Here is a 22,711-nt window from a genome sequence, read left to right as displayed (position 1 = left end):
AGAGGGCTGTCACATCTTTTGTTATATGGCTTGAAAAAGTGTTTATACCCCTCTATGGCTCTATAAAGCACCAAGCTCATTTAAATAATTGTACAGTCATTTAGTTAATGTGTTCTTTTTTAAACTTGCCTAACTACGGTGAATGTAGTTTTGATGGCAAAAGAACCCCTTTTATGTAACAGCATTTTTCTTCTCCCTCCTCCACCCCCACCTCACAAAATAAATGCAACACAATTATTTTACTGCCAAGAAATTAGCTCATTTGCAAATGCCACCTTGGAACACAAGAAGAAAGGCATTTATTGAAGCACTAATAAAGGCACCATGTTAGGATAATTTTATGCTGACGGGCCCACAATCACTCAATATTTTAAGAGCTGTCATCACACCAGCATGAGCTGCATGCGAAAGTACAAATTTATGCTGTGACATCATGGCACTAAAAGTATAATTGGAATAAAATTACAATGCTTCACTCTAGCTTTCAGCAGCAAGACAGAGCACTTCAGATGCCCACCCCAGGCTGATCCTTTGCTATTTATCACTGTGTCACATATTCTGTTAACACATGAAGTATTATGACACAGATTTCTGGAGAGTTCAATGTGCCTTTCAGGTATTTCCAGAGTGAGCTTTCAGTGGGTACTCAATGACCTGTGTTGTTAATACACAGTACACTGCACACTTGCAGAAAGCTGGAAGAATATCAGATCAGCTAAAGCCACCATTTTAACTCTTTAGATATGGATAATTAAGTAAGCAGTCACTACACAATGGCTGAGGACCTAATACTATCATTTTTTAGTGAGTTAATAAATTCCAGTCATGGCCTGTGGTTAAATGCTAAGCTTTAACAAATGAGCATATCTGCATAAGAACTGTAACTTGAAAATTCAACCTTTTGGCTTTTGCCATATCTTTATTCCTCATTGTAACAAGGAAAAAAGAAAAAAAAACAGAACTGGCAATGGATGTAGATGAGATATGGGAAACTGCAACTAATTACATGTCATGTTTAGACATAATTTTCGGCTTGCAATCCAGCCTTTCCTACGTAAACTACTAGCCCTTTCAGCATAATCAGATATGCTTAGCACCACAGTGCGAGCAGAGGTGCTGATTCTGATTTTTCTTGCATTGCTTTACACCACAAACTTCTGTCAGAGTCAATGAGACAAGAACGACATCTGTGTGATTAAACCTTCTTAACTAGATCCTGATTTTATTAAAATGAGTTTATGAAATAAGTAACTCTCTTGAAGACCATTCACTTACAGTCTTGTAAAACTAATGCAAGTGAAATTAAGCTAGGGCTAGGCTGAGGGAGCTGATGACCTTCAGAAATAGGAAAACTGTGGGATGCAATTTTTCAATAGCAATTTAGATTGGATTACTCTAGGTGCCGTCATGGTTACTGGTGAAAAAAGTTTCCCATAGCACCTTATATACCTTGTTTAATACACCTAATTTTGTTTTTAATAGGTCTGAAATGAGTTTATCTCTCTTGTTAATTCTCTCATTAATGAAAACCAGATTTATTGCTGAACTTGAAATTGCAATGAGAGAATCTTGGTAAGGGGCTAGTTGTACTGGGGTCTCCCATACTGAATGTGTGCTGGAGTGGCTGCAGGCTGATGCCAAAATGAGGCTCGACCAGATTGTCAGCTCAGCCAGGCACCCTCATGCCAGCTGCCTAGAGGCTGCCCTGGCCCCCAGGCCTGGTTACTACTCTCAAAGACATGAGCTGCTATGGTGCTTGGGCTGGGACTGTGGTGCCAGGGACTTCTTGGGCTGCGGAGGAAGTGGGCAGGGAGAAGGGCTGTGCCCACTCCGCAACCGTCTCTGCCACGGACACTATAAACCCTTCCTCATTTTAATACTTAGAGCACCATAGCTATGGCAAGTCCTTGTATAACCATTAAATGCTATGCATTTTTTCTTATTTAAATCAGATACAAACCATGTCTGTAAATTTGTGACATTTAGCATGTCTGCTCTCTGAGAAAGTTGACAAAGACTTATTTTTTTAACCAGATTAGTCAGGGTGAATTCAAGATCCATGCAATTTCACTTATTTATTTATTTGTGATGCAAACTGGATCAAATATAAACAAACAAGTGAGGCAAAGGAGAAATTTAATCACCCAATAAGAATATTTCATTTAATCTGAAATAAAACAAGGCATTGGATTTCTCCAATTTCAACAGTTCTTAAAAATTAATCTAATCCAACTTTGAAAACTGGTTTCAAAGTTAAGAAATTGAAAAGTTTTGCTTAGAAAATGTAATAATGGTGATCTAACACAGTCTTTTAATTTTTTTTATTTCTGAAGCTGTCTAAGCTCAGAGTAAAATTCTATATAAATTCTGTTTGCTTAAATGATCAATTCAAATTACAGCTAATTCCTCCTACTGAAAAACTAATAAGAGGACACACGCGAAAAGGTACATTCAAGAATGTATGTTGTGTGTTGTGTGTGACATGACCAAGCAGGTAATGTGAACAGCTGCCAGAATGACTTTCTTACCTCCTCCTCACCTCCTTTACCACTGTACATGGTCCCACACTGTACTTTCCTGTTGCTTTGGAAGGTAATGCCCTCTCAGACTAGCATAGAGGCTCCTGACCTTTACAGACATGACCAGGTCCTTCTGCTTGTCCCCTAACAAATGGCAGCTGCTGTGTACCTCATGAAGGGAGAGACAGTGATGGTGGGTTTTACACTCTTTCGGATCCTCCCCTAAAGTGTTTTGCCATCATCCACCCCAGGCATGCAGAACACCCCCAGCCACCTCTGCTCCATAGCGGCTCACAGCCCTCTGCACAGAGCCATAAGCGAACTTCCAAATGGCACCAAGAAAGAAAGAGAAAGAGGAAGGAGATCTGATTTGTATTAATGGTTTCTACAGTTGATTTTCCTAGGAATGATTTAAAGTGGGGAACATATTAGAAAACAAAGTGCCTGGAGGTGCATTTTATCTTGATTCTGTTGCCAGAAGGTTGTTAATTAGAAGGTGGTGACACTTCCACTTTTTACAGGAATAAAAGGGATACATGCCCTGAGGCCATACTTTCCAGGAGGGCTCTCTGTAACAGCAAGGCTCTTGGAAAAAGACCTGTAACTCAGCAAACTGGATGCTGGTCAGCCCAAAACCCCTGTAATTTCTGTGAATAATAGCTGCTATAAGATCATCAGGGAAACCCACAATCCAAAAATTTAGATTTACAGTTTCCATTAACTTGAAAATGGAAATTGAAATATTAATTTATTTAAAGACCAGACAGTTAATTCAATACAACCTTTTGCAACTGATTTTGTATATAGATTTTTACTGAAAGAAACCCTAAAATCTTTGTTTACCTACGCTGTGTTACAAACTCTCAACTATAAAACATAGCTCATTTGAAACTTGTCTAAAATAATATCTTTAAGTGCTTTCTTCCTATTTTTAACAATGAAGACCTAAAATTTGAAGACCTCACCACAGTACTGGACCTGTTGCTCATGAACATGGAAGAACGAGGGATAACAAGATCGGTGGTAGCCTGGACTGCAGTGATCATGCACTGGTGAAATTCCCAATTTTGAAAGAAATGAGGCAGGTGAAGAGTAGTCAGGGTGGTAAATTTTAAGAGAGCAAACTTTCAGTTTTTTTAAGCAATTAGTGTGTAAGACCCTCTGGGGAACTGCGCTCAGGAGCACAGGAAATGAATAGACCTGCAGCTCTTTAAGGACATTTTTCTTAGAGAACAAGAGCTCTTGATTCCCACATGCAAGAAATGGGGCGAGGAGGACAGGAGCCTGACATGGGTCAGTAGGTAAGGACATTCTGGTCAAAGTAGAGTATAAGATGAAAATGTGCAGGCAGTGGAACCAGGGATGTATAACCTGGGAAGAATATAGGTTCTATGCTTGGATGTGTAAGTATGAGATTAGGAAAGCTAAGACACACTTGAAGCTGCATTTGGTGAAGGGCAACAGTAATAATAATAATAGTTTTTACAGGATGGCCAAAAAAGGAAGATTGAAAAAAACGTACTACCTTCTGGTAAATAAGACAGGACAGCTGGTGACAAATGACATGAAGAAAGCTGAGGTACTCAACAATTTTTTTTTGGCTCAATTTTTAATGATAATCTCTCTTCCCACATATCCCAAGCTCTTGAAACTCAAGAAAGAGACTGGGGGAATTAAGGCTCCCACAACAGGAGAATAACAGATTTGAGATCACCTGAAGAAACTGAACACGAGCAAGTCATGGGACCCAACAAAATGCATCCCAGGGTCCTGATGGAATTGGCTGATGTAGCAGCCAAGCCACTCCCCACCATATTTGAAAAGTCATGGCAGTCAGGCAAAGTATCTAGTAACTGGAAAAAGGAAAACATCCAACTCATTTTTTAAAAAAAGTAGTAAGGAAAACCCTGGGAACTACCAGCTGGTCAGCCTCACTTCTGTGCCTGGTAAGATCATGGAGTAGATCCTCCTAGAAGACATGTCAAAACATATGTGAGACAGGGAGGTGGTTAGGGAGACAGCCAACATGGCTTCACTGAAGGCAAATTGGGCCTTCTTTGATTTGGTGGCTCTATCAGTATACAAGGAAAGAGCAACTGATGTCACCTACCTGTAATTCTGTAAGACATATGACACCATCCCCCACAACATTCTTTCTTGTAAATTGGAGAGATGTGAGTTTGATGAATATACTATTAGATGGACAAGGACTAGACTAGATGGCCGTGTCCAAAAAGTTACAAAAACCAATGCTGCCCCTTCAGAGTCTGTACTGGGACCAATACTATTTAATATCTTAATCAGTGACATAGACAGTGGGATTGAGTGCACCCTCAGCAAGTTTGCAGGTGACATCAAGCTGAGTAGCGAAGTTGATTCACTTGAGGGATGGGATGCTATCAAGAGGGACCTTAACAGGCTTGAGGAGTGGATGCATGCAAACCTCATGAGGTTCAACAAGGCCAAGTGCAAGGTCCTGTGCCTGGTTCAGAACAGCCCTCAGCATCAATACAAACTTCAGGATGAATGGATTGAGAGCAACCCTGTGGAGAAGGACTTGGGAGTAATGGTGGATTTAAAATTGAACATGAACCAGCAATATGTGTTAGCAGCCCAGAAAGCCAGTCCTTCATATCCTGTGCTGTATCAAAAGAAGCAAGGTCAGCAGGTCGAGAGAGATAATTCTCCCCTTGTGCTCTTAAAAGACACCACCTGGAGTAATTGCATCCAGCTCTGGAGTTCCCAGTAGAAGAGAGACAGGGACCTGTTAGAGTAGGGCAAGAAAAGAGCCATCAAAATGATGAAAGGTTGAGAGCTGAATTGTTTAGGCTGGAGAAGGAAAGGCTGGGAGGAAACTTTATTGTAGCCTTTCAATATACAAAAGGAGCATATAAGAAAGGTGAAGAGAGACTTCTTATCAGCTCTTGTAGTGACAGAACAAGGGGCAATGGTTTTAAAACGAAAGAGGAGAAGTTTAGATTGGACATAGGGAAGAGATTTTTTTAAGGATGCAGGTGGTAAGAGAATGCAACTGGTTGCCCAGAGAAGTTGTGGATGTCCCATCACTGGAAGTGTTCTAGTTCAGGTTGGATGTGACTTTGAGCAAAATGATGTACTGATAAAAGATCCTGCCCATGGCAGTGGGGTTGGATTAGACGACCTTTGAAGGTCCCTTCCAAGACAAACAACTCTATCATTCTACAATTTGTAAGAATCACACTATATCCTATGCCACAAAGGATTAGCAATTATTTGAATATATCGGCCATGTCAAAAAGTTGTCATCATTATACAAAGGGAGGAACAAGGGTAGGCAACAATCTCTTCTTTCTGGTGACCAATAACAGAACCCAAGAGAATGGCAGAAAGATGTGCCATGGGAGGTATAGATTAGATATTAGGAAAATATTCTTCACCCAGGGGTTAGCAGAGCACTGGAACAGGCTCCCCGTGGGGCAGTCATGGCCCCAAGCCTGACAGTATTCAAGAAGAGACTGGACAATGCTCTCATGAACATGGTGTGAACTGTGGGGTTGTCCTATGAAGGGACAGGAGTCGGACTCGATGATCCTTGTGGGTTCCTTCCATGTCAGGACATTCTATGACTGTAAAATTGTAATTTCCTTCTGTATATGCCCATAGTGACTATCAGAGAAACAGAATCTGTGAACTGGCACATTTGCTAACAGTTCAACATCACAGAATTTCTTCTCAGTATACAGCTATTGTTGAGAACTATGATACTGACATCTATCTGATATGTCAGGCATTTTAGTACTGCATATATATTTTCCTCTGTACTTGCATTAATTAAAAATATTGTCTTTGATGATGCTGGTAATAATTTTTTTTTTTTTATTGTGTTCTTTCCACATATTTCTTTTTCATCAATGGGTTGCTTACTCATTGAAACTTGTATTCCCTGAGTATTTCTCTGTTTTAAGCCCACGTATTCCAATTGCCTCAAAGATATGTTAATATATCCTGGGAGTGCTGTTTGCTCAAGGAACGCCAGTGTGCACCGTATTTGCCCATGTGTACACCAATCTTAGTCTCTAGTTATGTAACAAAACAACACAAATTCTTCTTGTGCTCATGTTTTAGTTAAGAAAATCTGTTTCAAAATAATCCCTTATAGGGGTAAATATAGTTGAGTTACTAACAATGAAGACTGTCACGCAGAGATTTGGAAGCGGTGCAGAGGAACTCTCTGTGTGAGAGGAAAGCCAAAAAAAGGCTAAAACCTCAGAGTTTTGGAAGGGGAACAGAGCATCTGGCAAGAACAGTGCACCTAGTGCAAGCCAAGAATACAGAGCTGCTGATTATGAAAGATCTTGTTTATTTAAGAACGACCAAATTGCTTCTCTGAGCCCCAGGTCGTGATCTTGCTCCAGCATGCCCCTGGGAGCCGTTCTGAAGCTTTCTCTCACCTGCCAAAAACTATAGTCAGACATACTGTCCCTTACGGATATTGGGCTCTGTGTGATTACACCAGAACAATTCTGGTTTCACTATGCCTTTTTCCACCATTCATAAGTATTCTTTTTCATTTCCGTACATGTGGGTGGCAATATAGATGTTTCTTCACACTTCTGCCTAGTATTTAAGATGCATTTTCTGTTATTTAATGAATAAGTCCTCTCTTCTTCAACATTTGAATGGCATCTGTGCTCTCAGTGCAGTAGTTAATCACATCTGATCTTGGCATGCTTCAAATTTAATTGAGCTTTAAAAAATTGCAAAAGTAACTTGGATTTTCTACCAAAAAAAAAAAAAAAAGAAAGTGGCTATAAATTCCTGAAGCTTAAGTCTCTGGTTAGTCTGAGACACCATGTGGAGACCTGGCACAGAAACTCCTTCCACATCATCTCTCCAGCATCACACAGGCTAGTGTAAGAGATTATGCTAAGAGTAAAGTTCCTGTCTGGCAGTCTCAGAGTGGAGACACAAGCTGCTTCCTCTCTGTTTTAACACTAGTACGGCAATGTCTCTAACTTGCAAAATGTAAATTGGCTTTAACGGGAATTTGCCTGAATAAGGACTTCAGGAGCCTTGCTTATGGAAAGGTGCAAAGATTGGAAGGTATTTCATCCATTACATTTTATTGCATGCATGCTGGTACTTGTCCGTGTGCACTTCCTCGCAATCACAGGGAAAGCTTGTCAACAGCTCTGAAAGAATTGTTGTGGAGGAATAATTAAGAGGAAATTGTACTCAAGCCTGGTGTTTATGCAGTAGGAGTTTACACTTACACAAGTATCTCCTTGTATGATATAAGGCCACTCTGCAACATTTGAGTGCAAACAAGAAAGGAGGGGCAGTTTTCTTTAGAAGCAGCATCTTCATGCTGCATGGGCTCTTACAAATTGAATTACTGAGTGCTGTGTTTCCCAGGGTGAAAACAGAAAAAAATAAAAAAAGAAAAAATGAAATTTGATTGATGCCATATTTAAGTTTACTTGATTCTCCAACTCCCTATCCCCTGGCTTCTTGTTATGTCTCTGATGATTTAAAAAAATAGCTTGGTTTTATACTGTAAATGTTGGACATTGTCTCCCTCCATAATTAACTCGAATATATGAAAATCCTATTATAAGGCCTGAAACACAACTACTTCTTTGGCATACTTATATTTCTTATTACTCTATTTCAGCCATTCATAAAAAGTCAGATGTTATATTAAAATTGCATACATGTTGATAAGTATTTATTATGTTTTCTAAAACTCTCATTGCAGATAAGAGTTTGTGAAGTTAGAGAAGCAATGAAGCCATTAAGGACTGTCAGTCTGTTTTAAAAAGATAAATACAATAAACATAATATATGATTACTCTGCTTTGGAATCTTCTATCCAGTTGCAAAGCAAACAACCCAAACTGTTAGATAGACTTCCAGTAATTTAAGATTTGGTATTGGATGAGGGTTTGAGTCTCACAATCTTTTGGTTTCCACTTAAACAGAAACACTGCATTGAAAGAGTAAGAATTCTCTTTTGTTTTAAAAAATAAATCAAGCATCAGTTTCTCTTTGTAGGATATAATTTTCCTGTAAAATATAAATAAGGACAGAAATCTGTGCTACTAAACTTCAAACAGTGAAATTCTAAGTCTCTGGCACTTAAGAAAGGCTTAAAATGCTGAAACATTTTTGTAGAAATATAAAAAAACGTAATTTACCTCCAGAACCTAATCTTCCACCATTATTCAGAAACAAAAAAAAAAAAAAAAAAGAAGGCAGCTGCCACAGTATGATTTTTACTTTAATTAACTTTATGGCTTCAGTTCAGCAACTGTATTACAGTGCTTGTGAAATCCTATTGACCCAGTGAGAAAGCTCCCTGCAACATAATTCACAAAACATATCTTTTGTCTCACAGATATGATGGGCAGTTGAATGCTGCCCAGCCTGGGATGCAGTCTTTTTTGTTGGGGCTGACCTGTGAAAACAGGGGGAAAAAAAGCCCCTTTTGGGAGTCAAAATACTTTTTTTATCAGCCTTTATGAGGAGTGTGGTCTGGGCTTGGTGTCATCAGCCACTGGCTGCAAAGTCTTCTTTCCCTAGGCTATGTGCACCCTGTATCTTAATGTGATAACTATGCAAAAATCCTCCAACTTTTACCTACAGAAATTTCTACTAATTACTGATCTGGCTCATGGATCTTAGAGCTATTTCAAAGGCTAGTATGTCTTCATTTGCTTTGACTCAATTTTTAGTTTTGTGAGCATAATTTCATTCTCAAAATGTTTCCATCATGGGATGTTTTTCTGGATGATGATGTGCTCTATTGCCCCTAAGTCAGGCACTATTTAATTCACTATAATTTCCCTTCTTATTCTATATGCACAGATAAAAGAAAGCTACTTGGGCATATAGTATGATTAAAGCATTTTTTTGAATTCTTGAAGAAAGAAAAGATGTTTGATCTCCTGCTCCTGTTGCACCCTCAAAGATATCAGGCTCATTTTGGATGTGCTTTGGTGTTTTAATTTAGTTACAAGCAAGAGAATATTCCCTTCTCGATCTCATAAAGAAATTGCTGTCTATTTAAGCAAATCTAGAAATTATTTTTCCCTGTTATGTGTATTTGATTTTGTTTCAGGCAAAATCATAGTGATTTGTTTTGCTAATAGCCATGTGCCAATTGGTTATGTAGGATAGGTTTGGACATAATATGAATACCCCACGGGCTACACAAATTTCAGACAGTAGGGTTTTTTTTGGCCTGATGAGCTTGTAAATAGAAAATACTGTTCCTGGCGAAACAGTGTTTTGGCTCAGTTAATCAAAGTCCACAAATGGATGCAATATGCTTAGCATACAGACCTGAATTCAGTCAAATGCTGCAATTTTTGTTATTGTTCTACTCTGGAGGAGAGAGAGTTTGAAGATTTTCCTTTCTTTGAAAGACACTTATCCACATAGACATAAGAGGTCAGGCCAAGTTTCATAATGCCACTTAGGAAGAAGGCCAATTTTACATGACAGTAATAGATTAAGCTCAAGTGTTTATTTTTCCATCAGTTCTTATTGATGGAGAAAACACAGCTATTTAATTGTGCATTCAGTCGCCCTGGCTGTTTGTAGCAGCTACTTGGTATGCTAACTGTATAGCAGCCTAAAAGGGCTACATTTTCAAAGCAGGGTGCACAAATCCCATTAGCAGTAACTGAGTCTGGTTGTTAATGTGTAACCCTCCATGTGCACGCTTTTGAGAAAAATTTAACCTGAGACATGTACATCTGAAATGTTACATCTGTATCTAAACAGAAAGCACATTTGAGACCTGTTCTGCTACAGCATCTAATTTTAGCATTTTATTTTATTTTATTTTATTTTATTTTATTTTATTTTATTTTATTTTATTTTATTTTATTTTATTTTATTTTATTTTATTTTATTTTATTTTATTTTATTTTATTTTATTATTTTTATTTTAGTTGACTAATTAGCTGAGGCTCCAAAAGCACCTGGCTGAGAATGTAATGCTGTGGCCCTGACACAGGCTAGTGCAGCCTGAGCTCATTGACCGTGAGCTTCCTGCTGCCTAACTCAGGGACTAACAAGCCACTTGTGATTTTAGCAAAAGCCGGTTTAACATGAATGGGACATTTGTGGACCATTTTGTTCTGTTTTTCTGTGGAGCAAGTGTCAACATGATCAAGATCTAGAAATGTTCCATTGTAATAGGATATACATTTATATTAGATCTCTGTGAGCTGAAGGATGTTTATGTTACCATCATTTTAAGTAATCCAGTGGAAAATCTGCAAATCTTGCCTGAATGACTGGGCCTGAAGGGGCCTTAGAGACTGGATACAGGCTGCCAAAGAACACTGTATATTTAATTTAGATATTTTGTTTCTGCCATGCCACTAGCAGTAAAACATTGCAAGTAAGTAAATCCTATTACTTTTCATTCATTTCTAACATATTATTTCCACACTTATAGTTTCAGTAAGATGTTATTTCCAAAGTTTGGGTTTAAAGCTTAACATTTCTTGGATGATACCTATCTCAGTGCTGTATTATTATTTTTTAAAAATGTTTTATCATACATTAAAATGTGGACTTCCATCTGCAGCTTAGCTCTTGAAATACTGCTTGTTTTATCTTTAGATTCAGTATCTAAATCTGAATTTTTCAGGACAATTTTTCCCCTCCCCTCCCCTCCCCTCCCCTCCCCTCCCCTCCCCTCCCCTCCCCTCCCCTCCCCTCCCCTCCCCTCCCCTCCCCTCCCCTCCCCTCCCCTCCCCTCCCCTCCCCTCCCCTCCCCTCCCCTCCCCTCCCCTCCCCTCCCCTCCCCTCCCCTCCCCTCCCCTCCCTTATATGCGTCTTAATGTAAGATATTACTGTTTTGTTGTTTTAATAAATGCAATCTCTTGCTCTTTTTGAGTAGTGTGTGTGTATATATATATATTTAAGCAAGATTGTTTGGCTGGATTTTGCCAAGAAATTGGACAACATCTACCTCAAAAGACAAAATAAAATAAAATAAAATAAAATAAAATAAAATAAAATAAAATAAAATAAAATAAAGGTTATTCTTAATAGCTAGACTTCAGTTGGTTGTTTGTGGACACATCAGTACGCAGATACAATGGAGGGCTTTTCCATGTAAGAGTTTGTTACCCTTTTGAGACAACTGATCTGGAGGGGGATCTTTTACTTTCTACTGCATTTTTTCTAATGTTTATTTTTTTTTTTTTTTTAATTGAATCATCATTCCAGCAGGATGGGAAATTGATTCTCAAAAAATCAGCTACACAAATACTTTTAATACAACATCTAATGCAAGGATCTGCAGAGGAAGCCTCCAAGTTTCTCCATTACATGTAAGATGCTCTTTCACTAAAATAATAACAGGTAGTAGTACCAGATGTATCTGGTAAGAAGGAAATGGAAGGCAGTAGGAGTCACAGCTCAAAATTCACCACTTGCTGAACAGGAGAGTTATCTACATGTATATGTATATTCCTACCTTTTCAGTATTCCCAAATCAGGCTTTCTGTCCACAAGTCCCACTTGATACTGGACCAACCCTTTGGAGTTCAAAAATCCTGTTTAAATCTTCTATTACTGAAATGTAACTGTGTTAAAGTGTCAAACACAACATTACATGAAATGGGAAGATTTTCTTGTGAAAGCTGTATAATAGCCCAGTGAAGCTATTCTCTTTGCTGAGAAAAGCAGAGAAACTGGTGTCCAAATAGTTTGCAGAATTCAGGAACAGTTCTGTTTATCCTCAGTGGTGCTTCTTACACATCCCTATGTGTGAAAACCAGTAGAATAGATTCTTGCTCATGTTTTGAATCCTCTTTCTGTCAGAAGATTAGGAATGGCACCTCAGATACTTTAGAAATATTTAAAAGTATGTCCACAAATCATTTGGGAATGAACAGATTCTTCAGTAGAAAGGGAGGGGACATCCAAGACATTAACCCAGACCTTTTCAGATGTTTAGTTCTGAGAAGGTATATCTGTAGTGATATACTTTAAGAATTTGCATTTTGGTGATGCCCATAAAGATATTTATTTGTTGACAGTTTGTTAAGAGTCTAAAGACAGTCTCAGTGGAAAGCAATGACTAATGTGGTCGTACTGTGAGCCATGCCCATGGCAAATACTTCAAAAGGATGCTGTAAAGCAAAGAAAAACAAAGAAAAAAAGAAACAGTGAGACATAAGAGTGTCCCAACCAGCACTGACATCACAAAAGACAAAAAAAAATTATAGTTGTTAAAATATCATAACTGAAATGTATCTGTAAATAAGTTTCTTAGAGTCAACAATGTGCCCTTGTGGCCAAGAAGGCCAATGACATCCTTGGGTGTATTAAGAAGAGTGTGAACAGCAGGTCAAGGGAGGTTATCCTCCCCTTCTACTCCACCCTGGTGAGACCTCATCTGGAGTACTACATCCAGTTCTGAGCTCCCCAGTTTAAGAAGGACGGAGAATTACTGAAAGGAGTACAGTGAAGGGCTACAAAGATGATGAGAGTCTGGAGCATTTTCCTGGTGAGGAGAGACTGAGAGACCTGGGTCTGTTCAGCCTGGAAAAGAGAAGACTCAGAGGGGATCTCATCAATGTTTATAAATATCTCAAGGGTGGGTGTCAAGAGGATGGGACCAGACTCCTTTCAGTGGTGTCCAATGATAGGATGAGGGACAATGGACACAGACTGAAACACAGAGGGTTCCATCTGATTATGAAGAGAAACTTCTTTACTTTGGAGTTAACAGAGCACTGGAACAGCTGTCCAGAGGGGTTGTGGAGTCTCCTTCTCTGAAGACATTCAAAATCCATCGGGATACATTTCTGTGCAATCTACTCTAGCGGTCCCTGCCTTAGCACGTGAGTTAGAGTAGATGATCTCCAGAGGTCCCTTCCCAGCCCTAACCATTTTGTGATTCTTGAGATTATATGTTATAAATAATTTTCTGGGGTCCAGGAGACAACAATCTTATGATCTAGTCTTTCAACATGCTTATTTATTTTTAAGATAAATATTAAAAACAGTAGGTGAAAATTAAAGAAAGCATTTTATCAATTTTTTTTTCTGTTGCATTGTATTAAATATGCTATCTCCTTCTGGAACAATCTTGTGGTTAGTTAATTTAGGCCAATTTGTTATTTACTACATCCAGAAAGTGAGTTAGTTAATAGCTAACTTCAATCTGTGAGGTTCTCTTTTCTGTATGCTTTTCGCAAAACAGATAACTAAGGTTGTAAGTTCTCTCAGCATAGAGATGGATCCAGAACCTGCTTTTCATGGTTCTTAGTGGAACATTTTGCCTACGGCTAAAGAGTAAGTTGAAAGGAAAGCTCTGTAGACTAAAATTGTCTGGATTCTCTTGTTTCTCCTTTTAAAATATCATCATACCTTTTCTGTCTGCTGAAGAGTGTAGCATTCGGGAGTTTTGCTTGCCCCTTGGTGCCTGCTAACTCGAACATTTAGTTATACAGGTAACCGGTTTGAAAAATGGCTTGTTTAAACAAATACAGGTGCTGTTACATCATCTGGATTTTGCAATTAGATAATTTTATATGATTGAGGACTTCCTTCATTGTTAACCATCTCCTTCAACTCACAAAAAGACAAAAGTAAAAAAAACCACCAACAACAAAAAGTAAAAGAGATATGACTGGTTAAGATAGCAAATAGAAGACATTTAAACTGTAATCTGAACCCTTAACAGCAATTACACATCCTGTTCTCCGTGCTACTGACATGACCTTACTTTTACATGTGCCTTGTAATAAACTGTTTAGTAAATAATCTACCTTGACTTGAAAGTTCTATGTAAAGTAAAATACAGCATAAAGAATTGGTAAAGAATGATAAAGAATACCCAGTGAAGATTCTGTTTCCAGTTTTATTCTAAAACTCAAAAAGGACAAAACTTAAAGTACTAGAAAAAAATAATCCCATGGCCTTTGAGGCACTGATCTTTTGTATCTCTTTCCTTCAGGAGCGGTCAGAGTCTTCTTGAGTTCTGGAGATTCTGTCAAAGACAAACTTTCCTGAGCCTGGGATTTGGAGCAGTTGCACATGCCCTTGCAAGAGGAGAAAACAGCATCAGCTTTGTCATCATCAGAACTAAATGTCTTCAGGTTTAAGTACATGTTTGCATTTGTGTACAGCTTAGTATCTGTTCATTCAAAGCACATCCAGACAATTTTTAAACCATTAGGCAAGGAATAGTGTGCAAGTTATTAATAGAGAAGCTTAATTAATATTAAAAAAATATTTTGGGTTTTAAAAAATCTGGGACTTCAAGGTTTGTTGTTTTTGGTCTTAATGAGCAGGTTACTTATCACTGTTTCAACATATAGGCTCTATACATGTATGTATTCTTTTCTGCCACAATAACTACTATTAAATGCAATAAATGTTAAGGCATTAATACTCAGTGTATCTTATTGATTCTGGTTTATCAAGAAATCCATGTTGACTTGTTTTCCTTCCTTTTGAGTTAAGAAGTGGGACAATCTGAAGCTAGAAATTTTTTAAAACTGAAATATGTTGAAGTATATGCTTCAGCACCATAAGTCCCTTTGTCCCTTTTGAGGTCCCTTCCAATCCCCGGTGTTCCGTGATTCTGTGTACTGTAGACCTTTCTGCTGCCTTTGCTAAGCAGTAAAGTTTTATCATATTTACTAAAAATCTGTTGATGAAAGAGTGATATACTGTTTGCACTAATGGAAGGCAAAGCTGGCAACTTACATGGAAGATGTTCCTGTACAATTGATGGAATCACAGAACTATCAGCATCAGAGACAGGATAAATCTATGGGTTTGACAATATAAAGTGGGTAGCAGAAATGTCGGAGAATGTTTTTCTATTAGACATCTTTTGAATAACTAAATAGAAGATTTAGGTCAGTAGTACACACTAGTTGATTGAAACTACTGCTTTATAGCATTATATCTTATAGAAGCAGCATCTTCTAGAGGAAAGCAAATTAACATCCATTTCATTGACACTTTTGGGGCAAAAAGGTTACTTTAAAATACTATTGAAAACACCTGATTGATGCCATCTCTGTATTTATTTATATAGGTACACAAATATTTTCTGTGTAGACAATTATTGCAGTTCTTCGGAGGTGAGGATATGCTTTCCTCCTAGTTTCATAGAACTTAGAATAATGTATTAAAAATCTTTGCTGTGTGTGTTTTCCTCTGAAGGTTGTGTATTCAATCACTTTTTAGAAGCTTCTGATTAGTAGAAAGCAAGTAGAAAGCAAGTAGAAAGCAAGTTTTCCTTGACAAAAAAAGTTTAGGAAAAGCTACTGAATCAGTTTTCTTGCCTTTTTGTTCTTGTTGTTGTTTTTGTTTTATACTATTTAAAGTTCAGGAGTTTTCACTTGCAAAGCACTGTCATTGTGCTACAAAAATTTCATAATATTAGTTTGTCACAGTGCAAATGATGTTCTCTCCTTACTAACTCACAGCAGCCCAGTTCGTACTTTATAGAATAGCACCAACCCCCACACCCTTAAATGTTACCGACAAGTTTTACAATAGTGTTGTAAGCACTACATAATAAACAGGCAGATGTTTTCTTAAAAAATATTTCTGATTTTTTTTCATACAGACTCTGTGCCTGACAGTTTATACTGCAAATGTCTTGCAGAGTCCATAATAACATCTGTACTTCACAGTGGTTGAAAAGACATGTGAGAAGGGCATGCCTGTGGGCTAGAAAGGTCATTCTGTTTAAGAAAGGTGAGATGCCTCCTCTGTGACTGTGGAGAAATGCTCTTGGTTCCAGAAAAATTGTATTTAGCAGGTGATGATATCAAAAGGTGGTATACTACAGGAAAATAAAAGGGTTTTCTTTCTTCTGTATTAAAATGGATGCAGTGTATACCTTTATTTTTGTAAGTAATTGATCCTTGAAAACTTTTTCCTGTGATTTTTTTAAACTTATGTTGCATTTACTCTGCTTATACAGTAGGCAGCAGTGCCTAGAAAGTGTAATTATTGTGTATTTCTAGTTTACTTCAAATTTTGATTCAATCAGAATCCCTAAATCTGACAACCTATAATCAAACAAAGGGAGTACTCTAGTAGGTGGGGATTAACAGAAGGGAATTAAACTGTCATTTTGCAACAGCTTAGACCAATATGAAAGCTCATTTATGAGTCTCTCAATAAATATCTCTTTTGTTTTGTCTAATTGTTGGTTTGAATGTATCAGACTCATCAATGGGATTAGGGTTAATAGATGTTTGGTCACGCATAACATGCAGAGGAGGAATCTGATACACACACACACAAAAATTGCACTTAATGAGCTTAGCAAATGTTTGCCATATTTTTAATGAACCCTGGGGCTGTCATTTAGAAATGCTTAGCAACTGCTTTTCCATCCTTGAAAATGGAGCAACTGAAGGACATTAACACTATGTACACCATAAATAAAGTGAGCTATTTAAAGATGCCAACTGGGAGGTGGGAACGATGACATTTTACTTAACACTTCGTGTGTGTGTTAGATCTTTCACAATCCAGCCGGGCATCTCTAGTTTCCTACAGGGAATGGGTATGAGTGTTTGAGGGATATCAAATAGCTGCCTTAAAAAAAAATTAAAAAAGTTAAACCTGTTTATGATACAGCTTTCAAAATATTTCTTCCCTATTTTTTTTTTCTCATGCTCATCTTATTGCCAAATACTTGCAGAGAGGATTTTAAAAAAACTCGAACAGATTATATGTTTGCATCATCTGCTCCCAAGCTTATCTTTCTGCCTTTGTCATTAAGCGAAATGCTTTCTTAAACAAGTGATATGGAAAAGAATGAGTATACTCTGGGGGATTCATTGTACAGTAGATTTAATGATCCATTCATTAGCCTCTGGGACCTGTGCCTAAACCAATGCAGGCTGATTAATGGGAAATTATTGGAGCAAACCATGTGTCATGTGTTACAGTTATTTTGACTGGACGTAACAGAATCAGGTTTTTTTTAAAGAAGGGCTTGATTTGATATAATAATGCAAAAAGTGCCATTCAGACGGATTATGACTAGAAGAAATGAATGCTTTTTAAGACTTCAGTTGCCATAGAGGCAGCAGATCTAAGATCTTTTGTCTGCACACAGAAATCTTTTGAAACATCAGCTCTCAAGACCTTGGATGAGGAAAAGAATCTGAAAACTGAACTGGCCTTTAAACACTTGTTCCTGCTGTGATCAGTCAAAGCAGACCCTGCTGTGTCATGTGGGTAACCCTTTTCAAAATCTGAATAACTGAGAAAAAACAATATCATTAGCTTAGAGAGTTCACAGATGTCATCAGACAGGGCTGTGACTACTGAAAACTTGTGTTTCACTATCTCATTTTTACTTAGTGCGGAAAAGGAGACTTGCATACCATTTCTGCTATACTGAAGTGGACGCCTCAGTGTAAAATCAGAGTGGGTTTAAAAAGGAGAAAAAAAAAAAAAAGAAAAAGGCTGTCTGACATCTTTCATCTTGTAATGCAAATGTGAATATAAACAGTGCGGGAATTCAATAATTACGTCTTTAATTTCCAAGAGGGACCAAGGCCCTTCTATCTCATTCTGCTTTTAGTTGATATATTATCCTTCTTGAAATTAGAGTGGGAAATATGATGACTATCCTCACCACCTTAACTTTGACTTCCCAGCACACATTTTTAAAAAAATCTGGAAACAATCCTTTCTGCTTTTAATTTGTAAAATATTTCATTCAGGGAACTAAATAACTCTGAAGTTCTCTGTTGGTGTGCATACATGTTTTCCTCTAGCCTGAAATCAGTTCAAGACCACTTACACCTGGAAATGTTTTCATATGATAGTCAAACTATGCTCTATACAGAAGTATTTGGCCTTATTTCAATTCTCTATGAAGAGGTATTCACCTTACAAAAAACTGCCTCTATGTTATTTCATTTGTGTTTATGTAAAATAGATAACTGAGCTGTTACAGGCGTGTGCTGCTCAAAAGCAATAAGAAGCCTTGGAGCTGATATGAAGTGCTATCGTTATTCACAGTTCTACAGGCTATGTATTCTGTTTGGGTTTTTTGGACAGGGGAATTTAGAATGCAGCTGGTATCATCATTGGTAATGTAGTTTTGCTGCCTTATTTCTGATGTGCTTTATTTTTTTGGATCAATTTCACTTATGTTTTCTCACTTACATTTTTATATAGGAATTTTATAACTAAATAGCAAAATCTTCACATTTCTTAAACTCCTTGGTGTATTTATTGCTTCATCATACTTTAGAAAATAATCTAAGACTAAACTTTGACACTTTATATGCAAAATACAGTGTGCATTTTCAGCCATAATTTTAAAGAGTTTTTCTGACTCTTACAAGGAGAAAAAGCTTTTTGGTTTACAAAACCTCAAGGAGGGAAGATACATTCTGACACCAAATCTAACTTCGTCACTGCTTTTGTTATTCTGAATAACAGATACCAAAAAGATAATAAATACCAGGAAAGAAAAAAAGGCAATGCTGATGGTGGAAGCAAGTTCAGGAGGGATTTAACTGACTGCGTGGCACCAAGGAAGAAGCAGGTGTTGAGCTGCTTGGGGAATGTCCACACACATGAGCAGCATAAATCTCTCACCAGAACAACATGACTGTCAGGGAGAAGGTAGATGACAACACAGGGTGTATCAAAATAGAAGATGAACACATCAAGCCTGGGGGAGACCAGGAATGTTTCTGTGAAAACTTATGACTTCTGTACTGTAGCTATTTGCTTGGAGGTAAAATTATAGGGAAACTATTTCTTGACTTCACTGTTTGTGCTGAGAAAGGGTAGTAGTGCAATACACTGCCTTTTTTGAGTTGAATTTGCTGCAGGACAATGGAAAGTGGCAGTAGGCTGCTGCCTGGTGCCTCATGCTGCTGTTGCTACAGAAGTCACAAAGGGAGGCAGGGAGGGTGATCATTGTTAGCACAGGCAATTCTGTACTAAAGCAAAAGGCATTTATTTGGTTGTGGTCTCCTGCTCCGTTCCAGCATTTTTTTATTTTCTATACAGCCTCATGCAAATCCACAGAAAGGACTGCAGGGCTTCAACCCTGAACTGGTGCTCCATGTGAGGAAGAACTACTAGCTGGTTAAAAAAAAAAAAAAAAAAAAAAAAAAAAAAAAAAAAAAAAAAAAAAAATTGTAAATACTCATTAAGCTGGAAAGGTTGTGCAAATCATCTTCAGATACCTGTACCTCTTTGCCGGAAGACTTGAGAAAGAGTGTGGCAGCACATCCTGCTTCTGTATCTACATGTGTAAGCCTGTACGTGCACAGGAACACACCAAGTGTAAAACCTGGGGAAAGCTCCCCAAGTTTATCACGGAGGCTCTCTTACCTGGTGGCCTCCTATAAATCAGTAAGATTGATACTGTTGTATTGGTCAGCATGTAGAATAACCTGTCATCAGTATAGAACATGGTGTGCAGAATATCAGTGTAAATTGAAATTCATAACACTTTAACACCTGTTTCCATAGCTACAGTGTAATCCAGACATCTGAGAGGCCAGCCTGCCTTTGCCAGGCCTGTCATTTCAGAGAAATAAATTAAGAAAACTGATGGCAAGGCCTAGATTATACAATTTCTTTAAAGTATAGCAACCAGACCTGAAATGTAGACAGAAATGAACATCGTTTGGATGAAACGGATAAAACCCATTTTCTGTAACCTTTGTAGGAAAATTTGAATGTTGCCTCCTCTATATCTTTTTTTACCTCCCAAAAGCAATATTATATGCTATACCTGGCAGTTATATTTGAAGGACCATATTTCTTGATTTTTGAGAGGTTGTACTGTATTCTTAAGTGAAGGTTTGAAAGAAATAAACAGATGGAAGAAAAGGGGGGGAACACGGGTAGGAAAGATATACAGTTAAGTGAATGCTAAAGGGCAAAGCTTCAGTGCCAGACAGTTATTTGCATATGCACAATATGTTTCTGTCTAGAGGCATATTTTCTCAAAGTCTGTGTGTATATTTCTATGACTCTATATTTGTCTGTATTACTGGCAACATATGTATGACTATGAATAGAGTTGGGGTGTTTGCTGAATGATTTATAATGTTCCTTAATTTTTCTTTTTCTTTAAATACATACTATTATTGAGAAACAGTCTCGTGCAGGTAGGGAAATTGGAAAGAAATACAACCATCATTTCTTGAATACAAACACCGGAATCCACAGCTATATACATATTTGTGCTTAGAGGGCAAATATATAATGGGTATGCATGCGTGTTTTCTAGGCCAGTTCATTTGTAAAATGTTTAACAAGGGGCTGAAAGCTGTCCTGACATTTATAGGACTGAGGAGCAAGGCTATATTCTGCAAAGATGAGTCGCTCCTATCCAGATTTGGCTGGCAGAAAGGATTAGAGGTTCTTTTAAAAATCATGTTTTGCACCCAGTAATTTGTGACATCCCAAGACAGAGGGAGGAGAAAGCTATTTAAAGGTCTTATAACTGCTAACTGCATTAGGTAATTGTACAGGTATAGCGCTACAAATTGTCCATGTGGGTAAAAACTTTCTGGGACCTTAGAAGTGGGGCTATGTTACTGTCTCATTTAGCAAATGCAAACACCAAGTACATCTGTAGTGGAGAGTAGGAAATGCTTTCCTTGACTATTAGGTAATTTATCACCAAACAATTTATAAGGCCAAATCACATTTAATTACTTTTATCAGCAAGTACAAAAATAAACAATTCTGCTTTGTATGACTTTAAGTAAGCAGAGCCTTGTATCTGTATCTTTAAAAGCAACATATTTGTTTGTCTTTGCTTCTATAAATAAATAATTTTCCTTGTATTGGCATTAACATAATGGTACTGTAATGCTATATTTGACTTTTCCTTTTATAAAGTATCTCACTGGTGAAGTGTCACTTAATGGATTGAGAGAATAAAACACTGGACTGAAATATGGCTTAAATTCTTGAAGCACACAGCCAGATAAAATCAATGTTTCTGTTCTTGGGCATAGTGGTCATTTTTGTCCTGGAGGTGGTTGTAAAGAGGCATAATACATTGACTTTGACCTGTCAGGCTGAAGCTGTTACAGTCTGCAGATCAGTGATCCATAAGCTAAAGATTCTCAGTAGAAGCCTTAACCCAATAAGCTGAAATACCTTAGTAAGAGTTGTTATGGTCTTTTGAAAGAATAATAAAATGGATTCTTTTCAGTGCCTACGCAATTCATAATTCAGTGGTCTGAAAGGTCTCTGAAGATACTGCTCAGAAGTAACAAGCAAATAACATATTTTTATACATATTCTTATTTCTGTGGTTTTAAATATGTGTGGGTTTTTTTTTTTATATTTCCTGCAAAGTTTCAAGACAAAATGATGTCTCTAAAGCTACATTAGTTTTGGTAGTTGTTTATACTTCATAAAAGGAAAAGCTACATGAATCAGTTTGTTAAATACATGGTTTGCAGTATACTTTCCCTCTTGTCTCTTCAGAAAATCTGAATTACGACTCATATTGCTTTGTTAAATACATATGGGAGGCTTCAGAAGGTTTCAAATTAGGTCAGCAACTCTCCTTGTCTCATGGTTTAATCCTTAGCCAATCCTACTTCAATCTTGGTTCAAGCAGTAGATACTATAACACTAGATGCTAAGAGTTTTCATTTCTTCTCAAGATGCTGTCATGACACCACTTCTTGTTAGAAAGATATCTAAGTAAGGGCAATAGTTTAGGATGTTCCAGTGTCTCTGGGTGATGGGAGATACCATCATATTTGCTCAGTAATATACTAAGGAATGGTTCAACAAAGACAAGTGTAATTGCAAGCCCTGACATTGCTGAAAACAGAAATAGTTGGATCTACTTGTCTCTGAGTCCAAATGTTGTGTCTCTTTTTAACTTTGTCCTAGAAATCTATACAATAAAACAATGAACTTGTGGGATAGAGGGGTGATGTTGGTGGAATAATTTTACAACAAGGTAGTGACATAAAAGAATACATGTAGAATGATGCAGTCCACTCTAGTTACCAAATAGAAGTTCTGAAAAATATGATTTGGAAAGTTTTAATTCAATAATGGTTAAAATCAAGGAGATAGAGTATTTTGTGGAATTTGATAGAGGCTAAGAATGTACATGCTTATAAAAGAAAATTAGAGAAATTCATGGAGGATAAGTCCAATACAGCTATTAAATGCAGCAGTCAGCATCT

General features: G+C 37.5%; 1 long non-coding RNA gene across 1 annotated transcript; it reads left to right on the top strand.

The window, feature by feature from the left end:
* Positions 1–6,509: 6,509 nt before the first annotated feature.
* On the top strand, positions 6,510–19,680 carry LOC135577288 (uncharacterized). The gene is made up of 3 exons (XR_010468965.1): positions 6,510–7,601; positions 11,751–11,851; positions 14,488–19,680. It is a non-coding gene; the product is annotated as an uncharacterized LOC135577288 (long non-coding RNA).
* Positions 19,681–22,711: the final 3,031 nt, after the last annotated feature.

Source organism: Columba livia, chromosome Z (genome assembly GCF_036013475.1).
Source record: "Columba livia isolate bColLiv1 breed racing homer chromosome Z, bColLiv1.pat.W.v2, whole genome shotgun sequence".
In the NCBI taxonomy this organism is placed as follows: domain Eukaryota; kingdom Metazoa; phylum Chordata; class Aves; order Columbiformes; family Columbidae; genus Columba; species Columba livia.
Note: the sequence above shows the minus strand (reverse complement) of the source record. Positions and strands in the feature narration are given on the sequence as shown.